The 16,930-nt window shown below is 42.5% G+C and overlaps 1 protein-coding gene across 2 annotated transcripts in view; it reads right to left on the bottom strand.

The window, feature by feature from the left end:
- Positions 1–15,441, bottom strand: part of PAG1 (phosphoprotein membrane anchor with glycosphingolipid microdomains 1) — a 147,154-nt gene extending 131,713 nt beyond the window's left edge. For both annotated transcript variants that reach the window (XM_054512557.2, XM_045896327.3), the window contains exon 1: positions 14,980–15,441. The gene's annotated coding sequence lies outside the window, so the exon portion shown is untranslated. The remainder of the gene's footprint in view (positions 1–14,979) is intronic.
- Positions 15,442–16,930: the final 1,489 nt, after the last annotated feature.

Here is a 16,930-nt window from a genome sequence, read left to right as displayed (position 1 = left end):
TGCATTACCTGGGGCGGGGTGGGAGGTAGAGGGGAGGTGCCTTTCAAAAACCACCAAGGTCTGGGGTGCCTGGGGGGGCTCCGTCAGTTGAGCGTCTGACTCTTGATCTCAGCTCAGGTCTTGATCTCAGGGTCGTGAGTTCAAGCCCTGTGTTGGGCTCCACCCTGGGTGTGGACCCCACTTTAAAAAAAAAAAAAAGAAAAAAACCAAAGTGGAAGTCCCCTAGGGCATGTTAATCAGAATTACTGGGGGGAGGCCCTGGACATCACTAAGTATTACACCTCCCCAGGTGAACCACTGCTCTAAAGGCAGATAGACCGAAAGAGGGAGAAAGATAAAGGTGAGAAAGATCAGAGGATCTGCCCCCAAAGAGGGGGAAAGCATCACCAGAATACAAAGGGGGCTGTATTTAATGAGGAAGGGAATACAGCAGTGACAACGTGAGGCCCCTGTGGGCTATCAGCTCCTTAACAACAGGAAATGTGGTAATAAGAAGAAATGCTTGCAAACTCAGGAAGACGCTTGGCAAGAAAAGACAGGTGCAAAACCAAGGTGGGACAAGTTTAGCTCTTTAAAGTTGGGAGATGGGAAAGAAAATGATAGTTGCGAGGAGGCTGCAGCTGGAGTAGGAGGTGGGTATAAACCAAGACACCCAAGAACGAAGTCGGCAGATGGGAAAGGTGAGGGACGTACTTTCACTACCAAGGGGCAATGAGTCAATGTCTTTTCATGCTGATTTCAGGTTCACCTTCAGATGAAATGTTGCCCTGACACTGGAGCAATGAAGAACTCTGTAACCCCTACTACATACTCCTGAATGCCTACAGAAACATTCAAAATTACCTTCCTCACGCAGCTGACTGTTAGCTCACATTGATGATGTCCTTGAGTTCTCAAAACGCAAAATTCTTGGATGTTCCTAGACACATGCAGTATTTCCCCAAGGCTGGTGTAACACCACACTCCGTTCTTTTCTCTAATTTACAGAAATTGGGTCCCCCTTGCTGGTAAATGGGTCCCACAACCTGCAGTATGTTCTGCCTAAGTAACACTGAGTATGCACACTCACATGCAGCAAGAGCAAATTTTGCACATTGATCGAAATATTCATTCACATTCATAGTCACTTAGGAGTGCCATGGAAAATTAGTTAAACCCCAGTGCCATATACTTACAATTTTCTGAGTACCACTACTGGAACCTGGAAATTAATACAGATATGAAATTTATGTGAAATAAATATATGTGAAAATAAATACATGTGAAAAGAAACTAACAAGGCTCACTATGGAACTTGCTCATTAGGCGAATTACATAAGATGCAGAATTTTTTAAAAACTGGAACAAGTTTGAAGTATCTCACTTTGTACTAGCGTCTTACTTCCGAGTTGAGAACCCACTAGATAGCACACATTGTTTTCTTCAGGTCTTTATCTTTCATCTCACTGCCCAAAGATTTTGGGATGGGTGTGATGGTTACTTAGCATGAGTCTGGGGCTACCTGGAGTGATAGCTGCCGCTGTTCCCTTTGGATTTTTCTCCATGGACATCTTTTTGACCTAACAAAACGATCTTCATCTTCTGGGCTCCTGGGCCCCCAGAGGTTCTGGAGTAAATGAACATGGCTACAATCCAGGCCTATAACAGGGAGGTGAAGCCACAAACCACAAGAGAATGTCGATCTGGCCATAACACATCCATACCTGGCCTTCTTCCACCAAAACTGAACAGCTAACTTGGCATTGTATCAAGTCTGATGGGAAGCTAATGATGTGAAAGCAAGACAAGTATACTCAGGGCTAAATGGTATGAAATGTGTATGTGGCAGAGGGGATAGGAGGGTGGGAGTGGCAAAGAAGAAGGAACAATTATTTGAGATGTAATATCCTGGGATCCACTGAGGCAAGTTCATAAGCCTTTTGCCACAGTTTTGAAATGCAAACTTTTCTGAAAACAGGGTTTCTTTGTTACTTTGCTACCAAATGAATTGACTCCAAAAACTGACCTGAACTGACATCAAGTTATTTGGTCATCCTCTGTCCTCCTAAACGTGAATATTCATCCACTTTGCTACAGAAATTACTGTTTCTTGGGATCACACGGGACTATTACATAACATACTGTATATAAACTCTATTACCTTTCTACAAGCTGAATTCTGAAAGACATGTGGCCCCAAAGGGATTGCTGACCCCCTACACAACTCTCCAGACAGGTGAATTCTCTGGATTTAATCCTTTTGTAGTTTCCCCACATCATGCAGTATTCATCTGACCTCAGTCAGCTTATCAATGATTTCAATGACATTATTTTAGTAGACAGATTCACAGGGAACAAAACTGAGCAAAGCTGAGAAACAGGCACACTACGGACTCTTTGATGTAGCACATACACCACATTAAATATACATGCTTATCTTCTCCTTTGCCACCTTTTTCACCTAATTAACCTGAGAATTCTGATAACGAAGTATACTCAAACGTGCACTGTACCAAGGTGTGGCAATGGTAATAAGAAAAATATAAACAAGATAACCTTCAAAAAGAAGACATCAAACTACATTTTTACTTGTAAAAATTAATATCCCAAATGAAATGTCCAGAGAGTTCCTAAAAGGCAAATCTATACAGACAGAAAGTGAGAAGAGAGATCAGCAGTGGTTGCCTGGGGTTGGCCATGGGAATAAGTGACCACAAATGGGCACAAGGGATCTTTTTGGGGTGATGGAAAAGCCCTAAAACTGGAATGTGATGGCAGTTCCATAATTCTGTACATTTACTAAAGACCAGTGAATTGTACACTTAAAACAGGAGACTTTTATGGCATGTAAATTATAACTCAATGAAGACGTTAAAAACTAATATCCTAAATTTCTAAAGTAACTTTTTATGTCAATACCTCCTCTTCTTTCCTGATGTTTCAAATAATATCAGTTGAAATGGAGAGAGAGAAAGGCAATAAAGGGGACCTATTCATCATTATCAAGGGAAAAAGAGAAATTTTACCCATAAATGACTAATTTTACATCTAGTCAGAGAACATAAATTTCTTCTGGATAGTCCCTGATATTTAGCAAATAAAATCAAAATTATTTTTTAACATGTCATATATTTCTCTAATTACAGCATACATCACACATTGAATAATAGTATTTTATTTGCCAGTCAACTTCAAAGAGAGTATAAACTCCTGAGGGCTGGGACGATGTCACTGCTTGCCCTGTATTTTCAGGACCTTTTAAGTGCTCAATAAATGATTATATTGATTGCAACGATTTCTCTCCAAGGACCATCTATCACATTTCCATTTGCTTGAACAACAGAAAGCAAATTAAACAGACATTCCCTACTTTCTAGATCAGGGTTTTTCTCAACTTCAGCACTATTGACATTTTGGGTCAGAGAATTTTTCCCTGAAGAGGGCTGTTTTGTGCCTTGCAGAATGTAGGATGGCATCCCTGGTCTCTGCCCCTCTCCCCAGTCATGACAACCAAAACTGTCTCCAGACATGGTCAAACGTCTCCTGCAGGACAAGAGTAAGACAGATCAACCCAAACTAACGCGTTCACATTTCAACAATGCCTTTGTGTTACTACTTTCTGCAGTTAGTGAGATCAAGAAAGAAAAAGTCTATCACCAGGAGATGATGATTTTCTGACTATGGGCCTTGGCATATTATAGGGAGAAGAAAAGGAGAACATTCTTTTTATTCTTCCTGTGACTGTGCAGATGTGAAAGGCTTATCCTAATGCAAGGCTGACAGTTTTCAGGATATGTGGAGCTGTGAAAATACGTAAGAGAAGGGTCCAAATGCCAAGTGTCCCATGGCTATAAAACAGTATAAAAGAAGCATGTTCATTGCCAGCACTGGGCTGTTTATTATGAACTGCATCTAGGAGAACAATTTTGAAAATGCTATTGAATATTTATTAAAAGAAAAGATCTACAACAATTTGGGTCCTGACATGCCACTATTAGCAAATCACTCAGCCAGTGGGAAAGGTTAAGAGCCATGGTGGCAGAAACCATTAAATTAAGTGTAAGGTTTGACACTTTGGTGTTTTATTTTATTCTTCTCAACAACCATAGTGTTTAGTAATCTTGTTCCAAATATCCCAGCACAAAGCCTGAAAAGCTGTTATCCATACTGTATGCTTTTTTTCCCTAAGATTTGATTTATTTGAGAGAGAGAAAGATTGAAAGAGAGGAGGAGCATGGGGAGGGGCAGAGGGAGAAGCAGAGAGCCTCACGTGGGGCTGGATCCCAGGACCCTGTGATCACGACCTGAGCCCAAAGCAGCAGCTTAACCAAGTGAGCAACCGAGGCGCCCCCATACTGTATGCTTTTAATGAGACTCCAGAGTTTTTAGTTTTAATTCCATTTTGGAGATACTGAGCATTTCATATTGATGGTAAAGCTTAAGACACACATTTTGGGCAAAGTGACTATTACATAATGCATCAAAGGAAAAATATTCTTAACATCATCCGAATATGTTTAAATATTTACGGAGATTCATAATACTTTACTTGAAAGCATCTTTATTTTTTATTTAGAAAAATAAAGGCATACACTTCCGACCTCAACACCAACAATTTGGGCACTACATCTGACACTATTCTCGTTTTCAACCACTTCGGCATTTATCAACGTTATATATAAGAAAAAGCTACAGTCGACAGTTACATGTCAATTCCTAACATTTGAAAAGGAAGCATATCTTTTAAATTCTGTTTGTAAAAATGTTTATATTTTTCCCTCTGTGCCGATCAGTAAACATAAGCAGGTTTAGGACTTTGAATATTAAACATATAATTCCTAACTCCACTAATGAAAGAATATACACGATAGGCAAAAACACTCTATTCAATCAAGTGCTAACTATACACGTCATTATGGCATTAAAATTAGATTATTAATTTAGACATGTTCTATCAAGTATACACTGGCATAAAAATGAACAAAATCAGTAGCAAGTAAAAGGAGCTAAAGAAAATTCAATTATTCTTTTTAGCAAATGAAAACTCCTAGTACATAACATTAAAATGCACACTCATGGGAAGATGAGTAGGAAATGCAGCTTAATTATTTATCTTGGTAGCGGAGAATAAATACAGGAGTGTCAAATCACCTCAACAGAATACTAACTCTGTGCCCTGAATTATCATATTTGCATTTGGATGAAATTGGGACACGTGAGGCATGAAATGGCCAGATTAATTTTCATCTTACTTCATTTGTGTTTCCTCACATATTATAAATATAAAATGCAATCAAATCATATATAAAATACCATATTACTTTATATTATTACCTGAATTTTCATATCTTCTCTACACTGCACCGAGGCCACTGTAATATGCCACGTGTAATGGTAATTACCAGAATTAAGACAGGTGACTAACATTTTCATAAGACTTTTTAAAATGTATAAATGTACAGTTATTTTTTTAAAAAATCAGCACCAGTAACAAAAGATCACCCCACCAAATGTAGCAAAAGCATAAGCCCCTTTAGAGTCTACTTTTCCTACTGAAAGCTAAAATGTAAAGTTGGCACTGTGAAGCTTGAAATTGAGATTTAAGGATAAGCAGCCTTTTGCAACTTGCTAGAAATTGCTTTCATCGGGAAACTGCCATTTAGCAAGGTTCATAGATATTTTTTTATGAAATAAAAAAAATAGCACCATAAACTTTTCAAACTGTCATGAAATTCCATGTTCTCATGATTCTAACATTCCTGCATATCAATAGCTAATATCCGATTTAAAGTAGCAAAATTCAGTAAATCATAATTTTAAAATATCAGGAGCCAAAAGAGAAGTTGTAAGACTAAAACAAACCCTTTAGATTTATCCTGCATCATTTTACACTCCTCAAGTATAAAATGCTCAAGACAAATGTTTTATTACTCTGGCATTAAACGGGTAACATAACAGCGGCTTTGGTGAGATAAAGCAAGTGACATCATTTAATGCATTTGGAATATACAAGAATAATAAAAGAAAAACCAATAGCTTAAACTTAATTTGGTTAATTTTTATTTCACAGGTACACACACACACACACTTTATTTCACAGGTACACACACACACACACCCACACCCCAAACACACACACACACACACACACACCGAACGCTCAAGTACAACAGCCATTGTAACAACTGACCCAAACTTGTTGCAACAACACATTTGCATTGCATCACAAGTACCAGGTTTAACTACAATAATTTTGCAGTTTAAAATATTCAATCTTTTTATTTTATAACTCAGATGCTTTTAAGCTTTTAAGATAATGAAAGAAAAAGACGCTCATTTTGTGAAGAAAGATTTCCCCCCAGTCTAACTTAATTACATACATTTGCATAAATAACCCCTGGCCCATCAAATACAGACTGTAGCCAATGCAGTTTCTACTGTGGGTACTTTGAGCAACTCTGAAATGTTCCACCCACTAATCTTTCTTTAGTAGCTCTTCACGAAGACAACATGATGAGTGGCAGGAACCTGGAATGTGAAGTCAGAACGCCTCAGTTTGGGTCCTAGGAGATGTGCCGTTTATTAGCTGTTTTATCTCCACCCAGTTATCTGAACCCTGTATCTCAGTTCTTTCTATAATTGAAGTAATTCTGCCTTTAGGTCAAAATTAAAGCCAAAATGGGTGACGACTAACATGTATGATATAAACTAAAATACATGGTCACTATTTCCCTCATCCCCAAATACTCTAGTTTGTCTATAATGTAACGAGGACTGTTTTTATGACGAGTGAAAATTATAGGAAACTATGCTCAACATATCTCAAATATACCAATGAGCCAAAAGATTCATTCATAACTATAAAAGGATTGGTTCAAAGGTTCAAACCCTCTTAGATGCTATGACCACGACCAAAGCTTAGTTTCTGTAAAGTGCCAAATAATATGCCCTTTACCCCTTTTCCTCCCAGCGTGTTCATTCATGGATACAATAAGACATGTCTGTTAGAAGAACCAAGCACTTTATCCACCGAGAAAGTGACTCTCTCATCTTTCCCACTTTCCCAAGTGCCCATGACCTGCAGCCAATGAAGGAGATAAATGAATGGAGGAGAAAAATAAGAAATGGCAATTCTTGCCCTATGCAGCTTCAGATCCAGGATCATGTTTTCTCATGATTTTCTTTCTTTTTCCTTTACCCTTACCCACTGCATCCACTTCCCAGATGGTAGGCCTTCATGTTTATTGACAGAATAGAAAGCTGTACGAGAAACAGCCACCATCATCTGTACAGATACAAGCAAGTTAACAGGCAGACCTGTTCCTCTGCTCGTTTTCTTCTATTTCATTGTTTTTGTTACCCAGCTCCCATCCCATCAAGCACCTCATTTTGCTTTGCCTCTGGCTTCTGCCACTTTTGTCTAAGCACTTGTCAAAAACTTCCCTCACTTAATCTCACTAGCCCATCTCCTTTTCTTTCGCCTGCCACCTTGGCCCTCTTTTTTTTTTTTCCCCCCACTCCACGTGTTCTCCCAGGCAGATCGCCACCTCAACAACAATGTGAAACACACAGAAGGCTTGCAAGCTTTTATTTTCAGCTAGGCCTCTGTCTTGGAATTCCAGAACCACACAGTCAACCAAATCTCAAGTTGACCTGGGCGAGCCTCTGGTACCTCACATTACATAAATTCACCAATAAATTCGTCAGCTTCCCCTGCAGACTGCACCATCCTCTGTATTCACGATCATGACCAATGGCACCTCTCTCCAGGCAATCACCCAAGCCAGAGACCTGGGAGTCATCCTCGAAGTCACCATCCCCTCCCTGCCTCTCCCCTCCTCCTTTCCCCACTCTTACCAGTCTAAGTTCAGACCTTAAACCTGCACTAGGATTCATTCAACAGTTTTTGCTTGTTTGTTTTTTTACAGGGCTTCTGTGTCTGCTCCCCGACCCGACACCCCCTATTCTCCACAAAACACCCAGAGTAATCATTCTAAAACAATCCCCTAAAGCGTCCAAATTCATCTGGACCAAGCATGGTCCCCAAGACCCTTCCTAAACTGGCCCCATCTCCGGCCTCATCCACGGCCCTCGACATGCACCAGCCACAGGGAACGACCAGCTGTTTTACAGACACGCCACCTGCCTGCTGGGTACTTGCACGGCACTGTTCTCTCTGGTCCCTCTGCTCAGCATGCTTTCTGTCAGCCCACTCCCATCCTCAGCTGCCTGGCCCCCTCTGACTTGCCTGCCAGACTCAGATCCAGCCCTACACTTCCAAGGGGAAAGCATTCCCTTGGAATCAGGTACCCCTGCCAGAGCCCAGCATCTTTTACGCACTGCTTACAACTGCACCTTTTCCCCTCCATTCTGCTGAGATTCTGGAGGGCAGTGCGAGGATGCTTCTTCTGTTTGAGGTTTCAACATTCAATAACATGCCTGGTATCCTATCAATGTATATCTGGTAAATGCATAAATGAGTAAATATCTTTCCAATTCAATCTGACTCAAACAAGGCCAAGCTGCTAGTGATTGATTATGTGTGAATTTGAGGTTCACAGCTCTCCTTAGAAGATGTCAGGGAAAAAATAATAAGGCCACAGTGTTTGCAACTCGCCAGTACTGAATGCAGAGGTTGCAGTATTCTTGTGTAAATTGTGTTACAGCTTGGCTTTTTTTAATTTAAAAAAAACCATGTGCTGTTTGGTTTTATTGCCTCTAACTTATAACATGAGCTGCCTCCACACTGAAGTTTGCCAGTAGCTTCGGCATGTTCAACCATAATGGGAATGACAGAGGAATGGGTATGGTCGGGGGTGAAGGGCCAGAGTGAGCAGAAGCAATATCAACAGTAACGACCGAGTCACAGATGCAGTGAGAACAGATGCCCAAAGATTTACCTGATTACCCTTCTTCACTTAGAGAATAAATCCACAGAAAGGCTTACGTATGCAACACCAGGAGCTTTATGAAGACTAGAATGACAGATGACAACAATGTTGACTTAGTCACATCTTTTGGTACTTTTACAGAATCAACTGAAGCTGATCTTGCAAATTGCAAACTTGCAAATGAATAAGGGATACAGTATGTAGATATTGGGCTCCATGAAATCATAGAGAAAGATATAAAGCTGCTGCTGACCAACTGCAAAACTTTATTTTTTTTTACTTGCCTACTCCATAAGGTTCATAGGGTTTCCAGCGCTCTGCATTTTAAGTAAAGGCCCTCTAGTCAGGCCAAATTTCCCTGTCCTTTGCAATAGTGTCTATATTTAGAAAATTGAATTTTTCATAAGTTTTGAGTGACTCACAGGTTTGAAAATTGTACAGTCCTATAAAATCAAGGAGGGGGAGTAGATGAAACATCAACACAATATGTCAAAATGTTTTTTTTTTTGAAGATTTTATTTATTTATTTGACAGAGACACAGCGAGAGAGGGAACACAAGCAGGGGGGAGTGGGAGAGGGAGAAGCAGGCTTCCCGCGGAGCAGGGAGCCCGATGCGGGGCTCGATCCCAGGACCCTGGGATTATGACCTGAGCCGAAGGCAAACGCTTAACGACTGAGCCACCCAGGCGCCCCCCAAAATGTTTTAACAACAAGAAAAATAATAAGTCAAAACTCAAGGAATATGAAGAACTTATTGAACAAATGCTGACTCCAATGTGAAATCAAGAAAAAATGGAGGACGTGAGGCTCAGAGGAAGGGTTTTAAAAATATTACAAATTAGTCATAAATTCTTTGTATTGTGCATTTGGACTAGAAGATTTGATGTAATTCTGAGACAACACTCTTGACCCTTACTTGTTAAGACATATATAGTCACTGAATTTAAAAACCATAGTCTCATTGTGAATAGCATATGACACTGTTGCAGTAATCTTCATTACTGATATTTTTTTTATAAACATGTTTTTTAATCACTAGAGAAAATCTCAGGTTTCTATACTTGCCCTTTCTTTAACGAGAGTGACACAAGTATGTTACCCAAACACAAATGAAGTTAACATACCTCTCCACTGGGTCCCATTATCGGTGGAAGGCTTTATGCTTCCTACTGCACAATGCTAACATGTGGTTTTCTTTTCTAAGCTTGTTGTACGAACTAAGCCAAGTTCTTCCTCCACAAAGACATGGAGATGACACTATGTAGTCAATGCCAGATGCTGCCTATGGGCAAGAAGGTGAGCAATGGCCTTCCCACCATCTCTTTAGCTCTCTCCCAGGGTCATTGTGGGAACCAAGCGAGACAGTACAAGACTACTTTGAGAAGCACAATATAGGACACCTATGAAGCACAGCTGAATGATCATTAAAGCTCCAAGATTAGATGCAGAATGCACTGTATGGAACCCAGGCCTTGTCAGACAGCCGTGGGCTCCATTCTTGGCTCCAAAACTCACCAATGTGACCCTGGACAGGTGCCCTGACCTTTCTAGGCCTCAGTTTCCACTTTTGAAAAACAGGATAATAAAGTAACTACCATATAACGTTGCCGTGAGGATTAAAGTAAATACTGTACGTAAACTTCTTAGCACGGCAGCTGGTACATGGTAAGTGCTCTGTGTTAACTATTCACTCCAGTTCTTATCCAGAAGGCACGATGGGTAAGGACCAGAAATGTGGCAGATAAATCATTCTCAGAGCTGTGTTCCCCCATCTCTGCCCCTTGTCCTCAAAATCAGCAATGCCCCAGCCTTGAAGGACTGTCTCTGCCATGATGAATACGAACTGCTTGCTTGTATCACCAGAAACTTGTATAATTCCCCAACATATCTCTCATGGATGTACAGAGCAAGAGCTCTAGAAAGAGAATCAGCTCCCAACTCCCCAAGCCAGAAGTGAAGATAATTCAAAACAGTAGCTATGACTAGGGAGAGTAAATGATCTTCATTCACTTTATCCATATTAAAATTACCTTGTTTCCTGTACATATATTTTCTGACAGCAGGAAAAAGCTGATGTCAGAGAAGTTATTTGGAGATCTAGAGGTGGCCACAGATAAGCCAATAAATAGTTCACACAGACGAGAAATAAAACAGAGCTATGTAAATTGTAAAGAATTAGTTAAAACTAAATTATGGACCCAGCTTATGTCAAAGTGATCAAGGAAGGCTTCAATTATAGAATAACCCAGAAGAGAGGAGCATTTGAAATGTAAATATTGATTGAAGAGAAGGGATATCTGTACTCTGACAAGGAGGGTTAAAATTGAAGAAGGTATTTCACAGATGTGAAGGGGCTGTTGATGGCAAGGGCTCTTTTTGGCACACTGTCTCTGTGGGACTGTGTCCTCAGGCATACTGAGGCACTCTCCTGAAAGCTCGTTCCCAGAAAGGTTTGATTTTTTTAAACTGACATATACAATTATATCAGTTTCAGGTGTACAACTTAATGATTTATGTACATATTGCAAAATGATTTCAATAAGTCTAGTTAGCATCTGTCACCACACAGCTACAACTTGTGATGAGAACTTTTGAGATCTACTCTCTTAGCAACTATCAAATATGCAATATGGTATTATTAACTATAGTCACCATGCTGTACAGAAAGTCTTGATTTTATTTATTTTTTATTTAAATATTTTATTTATTTATTTGAGAGAGAGAATGAGAGAGAGAGAGCACGAGAGGGGGAAGGGTCAGAGGGAGAAGCAGACTCCCTGCTGAGCAGGGAGCCTGATGTAGGTAGGACTCGATCCCGGGACTCCAGGATCATGACCTGAGCTGAAGGCAGTCGCCCAACCAACTGAGCCACCCAGGTGCCCCGAAAGTCTTGATTTTAAAAAAAGAAAGCCAACTTAGAACATCTGTCCCAAAGTACTGTCAGTGGTAGCATAATACATTAGCTAAGAGGTTACACTGGTCTACGAGAAGTCTGTTGCTTATGTGCCTTATATAGCAATTAGATTGTAATATCTAGAAAACAGAATAAATATTTACCAGAACCAGAACACTACGTAGTATCTGGATGATAACCTAGGAATCTCTCTCTCTCTCTCTCTCTCTCTCTCTCTCTCTCACACACACACACACACACACACACACACAAAAGTGGCCTCTCAATCATTCCCAACCTCTGAAGTCAGGTGAGAAGTTCAACAGGCTATGGACCAGACTTTTAACAAAGTACTGCTCACAAAGGACCCAGAAACTGCTTCCTGTGACGCTGGCATTAAGGCCTAGAAGAAGCACGCTTATTTAATGTAAAACATAAATGATTCCCATTTCTAAATATACAGCAAAATGCACGGGAAAATACAAGGCCTCTCTCTCTCTTTCTCTGCCCCACGGTTGTTCTCCAGCTGGGACTGAATTCATGCTCAGGTATGATGCTCTTTGTGGATGGATGACTGCTGCCTGTGCTGGTTTTCTAGGCTGCGTGGATCACTGCAGCCACATCTGCAGACAGAAACGAACCAGAGAGCACCGTCCTCCAGTGTGAACTGTCACATACCAGCTTTTTTCCCAATGATTCTCTGAATATATGAATGGGGAAGTAAAAAGCAATGGAATCCACTTGAAAGTGAAGGAGAAAACATACTTCACCTGCTGGCACACCTACCCTATGCTAGGCTAAGCAAGTTATTTAATAATAATTATAGTAATAATAATAACTCCCAGTCTTGGAGAACTATGTTGTGAGTGCTGTTGAGCACTTTGCATACTTTAATGCTTACCTTGAATTTCCTCATCTGTATACTGAAGATAATAGTGCACCTATTTTATTTTATTATTATGAGGATTAAAGGAGAATAGGTGGAAAAAGCACTTTGCAAGTTGAGGCAGCAAGGTCAAAGGGAACAGGATTTGAAAGAAACAGACATGGGCTAAAATCCCAACTCTGATTTGATCTCTCTGAGCTTCAGTTTCCTCATCTCCCAAGTGGAGAAGAAACCACCCACCTCAGTGAGGAATTGAGGGAGACAGTAAATTAAACACCAGCTGGTCTGCATCACCAGAAAGTGTTTAATAAATGTTTATATCCTCTCTCCTGTTATACATGTGACCTGCTTCCATTAACCTTCATCAGCAGCCATTCAATGTCCCTGGTATCCAAAGATGGGTTTCCTTTCATAGTAATGATAATTTTATCAGCTTAATATGCCAGACACTGGTTCAACGGCTTGACATCTATGAAGTCATTATTAATCCTCATCATAATCCCATGAAGTAGGTACTACTGTCATCCCCTGTTTACAGATGAGGATACTGAGGCACAGAGTTTGGGTAACTCACCCAGATTCAAACAGATGGTACGAGAGCCAGGAGCTCAGCTGCCTAGTCTACCCTCCTAACCATAATACAACAGTGCTGATAGGGTAAGTCTTTTGAGATTCCATGCTTGGATGTTTTCTCTTCTAGACATAAGCAATGGATGCTCTCACAAACCACAGTGTGTGCCTAACTTTTCAACTTCTGAAATAACATTTTTGTACTTTCCTAGAATTCTTTAAAAACCTAGGATATGTTTTTAAATGTGGTGCCTGTAACTAGCTTATCTTGTTCTATGTGTTGGAATACCACAAATAAAAGCACTTCTCTTTCTAAAGATTGCCTAGATAAATCTTACATTAAAACACACCCCTGAGTTTTGGTTTAAACATTTATTATAAGTCCAAATTTAAGTATATGTGTGTATGTGTGTGTGTGTGTATATATATCAAGTCTTAATGCTGTTTTGTTAAACTAATGACTTTGATATCAAATAATCTGAAAATTCTCGTTTCTAATGTTCAGTCTTAACAGTCAGAGCAGTACCATATTTATTTCAAAGTATTCCTTTTACAAATTTAATCGACTCAAATATTACGCATCAATGATGATAATCTATTGCTCTACTTAAAAGGAATCTCTAGGGGACAGATGAAAAAGAAAGGTTATAGAATTCTATCCTTCAAAGTAGGACAGGACAGCTATCTATAAATCATGCTCTTTATTAAGATAATTAAGCTCATTGGTATACTTAACTTTCAGACTCAACAAATGTCTGGGATGAACAATTTCCACTTTTTCTAAAACAAAGGGAATGTGTTCAAAAAGGGTCCTCTGCAGGCTCTCTGCACAATGCCTGCTATTTTAAAACATGATTTATGTGTCTAATTCCTGGAGCTGCCTTGAAAAATATACCGGGTTTCTCCTCGCACGCTACCTATTAGGAGAAGACACTCCCAATTTGAAGAGTGCACTCTGTTTCGGACTACAGAATGCTATATCATGTCAGCATTTTCATTAAATACTGTTCAAGCTGGACCTTAAACAAATGGCACGGAGAGCCACAGCTGCAGCCACTGCAGACAGTTATCCCGCCGGGAGGCTTATATAAGAGGCGCAGGACCGGCAGCGTGAAACCCAAGTGTCATCATCTGAATCCTATTTCTTTGAGACTTGCCCACATTCTTGAAATGTATGAAGTCATATACAATGAACGGATTTCTCATTTTATTTGCCTTATGGCACAAAACGCTGTATTGACTTACAAGCTGTTTTCTCCCTAAAGGACTGGGCTCCAATTAGGGAAACGTTGGCAACTTCTGCCTAGGGGGAGAGTAAAGTGGGATGCGCGGGAAGCCCGACGGGCTGGGAAGGAATGACTTAGCTCCCATCCCCAAAGACTTATCGCATCCAGGAATATTACGGGAGTCACTCCCCGGAGGACTTAGGGTAGAGGTAACAGGACCCTGCACGCACCCTCCACTGCCAAACACACAGTCAAGGAGCTCGGAACGTGCAATCAGCAGCAGGCGAAATGCCCTCAGAGCACCTGTCCTCTTGCAGCATTTCCAACTGGCACAATCCTCAGAGGCTGCTGCCAGCCCGCCCTGGAATGCCTCTCCCCGCGTGCCGGGTCCGCTTCTTCGCACCCTGAACTCCCCGAGATGGAGCCCAGCTCCTAACAAGAGCGGCCACCCCCAGCTTCCCACAAAAGGATAATAAAAACGCACGTCTCCTCCCCATGGCTCCCTCCAACTTCCGAAACTACAGTCAACTTACCGGGACGCAGGAGGCAGGGAGCCTTCCGAGGGGACCTCGCTCCGCCGCGCTCAACCCCGCTGGCCCCGCACTGCCCGGGCGGCGGCGGCTGCAGGGCTAGGCGCTGTCGCTCTGCACCAGCCGCCTCGCTCCGCCGTGCCGGGAGCCGGGCACTCGCCAGGGCGCACCGGCCGGCGGCGGCGGCTGCAGCGGCGACTGAGGCTGCACGCGGCCGCGCGGACCGAGAGCTGCAGATGGCACCGACCCCGGAGTGCGGCGCTCCTAGTCCCTGGTGCGTGTCTCCGGCTCCGAGGGAATGGCGACTCAACGAGGAACGCGGCAAGGAAAAAGCCGAGGCGCCGTCAGCCGCAGAGCCTCCAGCCCGCTCCCAGGCGGTGGTCACATCGCAGGCGCGCCGGCGGGGGAGCTAGCGGGCGGGCACCGCAGTCCGCACTGGCTGCCGCGCCGCGGAGAATGACAAGCGCCGAGGCGGAGCAGCTGTGCGGGGCGCGGGGCGCGAGTGCGCATGATCCCGGCCCGCTGCGGCACGTCACGGGGGAGGGAGGGGCGGGAAGGGAGCGAGCTGGGCGGGGCCGGGGTGGGGGCCCCGTGGGCGGACTTGGGCGCTGCGCCCCGCTCCCTCGCGGGAAGGTACAGGAAGTCTCCCGCCTCGGGTTTTGTGAACGTAAAGCTGCGTGGTTGAACTTGTCTCCAGAGCCCATTGTCCCTTAAAAACCACTCTTTAAGCGGTCCTTAGGGCTCTGGGCAAGCCCAGGAAAGCCAGTTTAACTCAGGTTATAGCTTAAATCGTAAAGGACTGCGGTTTAGGGGACAATGGTCCTCTACCTGGCTGTACATAAAAATAACTTGGGAAGCTTGTAAGAGCCTTTTGCTCTGACCGCACCCCCGGAACCCAGACTCAGCGCGGCGCGGGTATCAGTAGGTTGTAAAGCTTTCCAGATGATACCGACGTGCAGCGGAGGTTTTCAAACCTTTAATGTGTGTCAAAATCTTCTGTGGATTTTGTTAAAATGCAGGTTTCTGATTCAATAGGCTTAGGCGCTTAGGGAAGATCCGTCATTTCCAACAAGATCCCAGATGATGCCACTGCTGTAGGACCAGACCCTCTTATCCTTACTACTCAAAGTGTAGTGTAGGATCTGGAGCAGAGCTTCTGAAACGTTGGGCTGTGTGAGAATCACCTGAGTAGTGTTTTGTTGTTGTTGTTGTTGTTGTTTTTAAAGATTCCATCTATTTGTTTGACAGAGAGACACAGTGAGAGGGGGAACACAAGCAGGCAGAGTGGGAGAGGGAGAAGCAGGCTTCCCGCTGAGCCGGGAGCCCGATGCAGGGCTCGATCCCAGCATCCTGGGATCATGAACTGAGCCGAAGGCAGACGCTTAACGACTGAGCCACCCAGGCGCCCTTTTTTTTTTTTTTTTTTAAGATTTTATTTATTTATTTGACAGAGAGACACAGCGAGAGAGGGAACACAAGCAGGGGGAGTGGGAGAGGGAGAAGCAGGCTCCCGCTGAGCCGGGAGCCCAATGCAGGGCTGGATCCCAGCATCCTGGGATCATGAACTGAGTCGAACGCCGTTGCTTAACCAACTGAGCCACCCAGGCGCCCCTGTTTTGCTGTTTTTGTTTTAATTGCAGAGCACATTCCCAGGCCCTACACATGTGGTTCAGCCTCTGAGGCTCTCTCTGCTAATTCCATTGGTAAGGAGCACTCCAGGTAAGTCTGATAATGGGTGTTGTTAGACACACTTCACCATTTTAGACCAGCAACCTGGAGTTGGGCATACACTTTTGCAGTGAGAAGGGCCAAGCTAGATCTAGAACTCAGAACATCTGAGTCCAAGTCCAAGCCCAAATGGTATTTTATCTAACTAGTCCAAATTTTCTACAAATTATTACGTATTGCTTTACTTAATAGGAAATATGTATAAATCATATGAAACACACATGCA

Source organism: Mirounga angustirostris, unplaced genomic scaffold (genome assembly GCF_029215605.1).
Source record: "Mirounga angustirostris isolate CCGP_5_RB_7025 unplaced genomic scaffold, mMirAng1.0.hap1 SCAF_4, whole genome shotgun sequence".
NCBI lineage: Eukaryota > Metazoa > Chordata > Mammalia > Carnivora > Phocidae > Mirounga > Mirounga angustirostris.
This window is presented reverse-complemented; position numbering and strand designations above follow the sequence as displayed.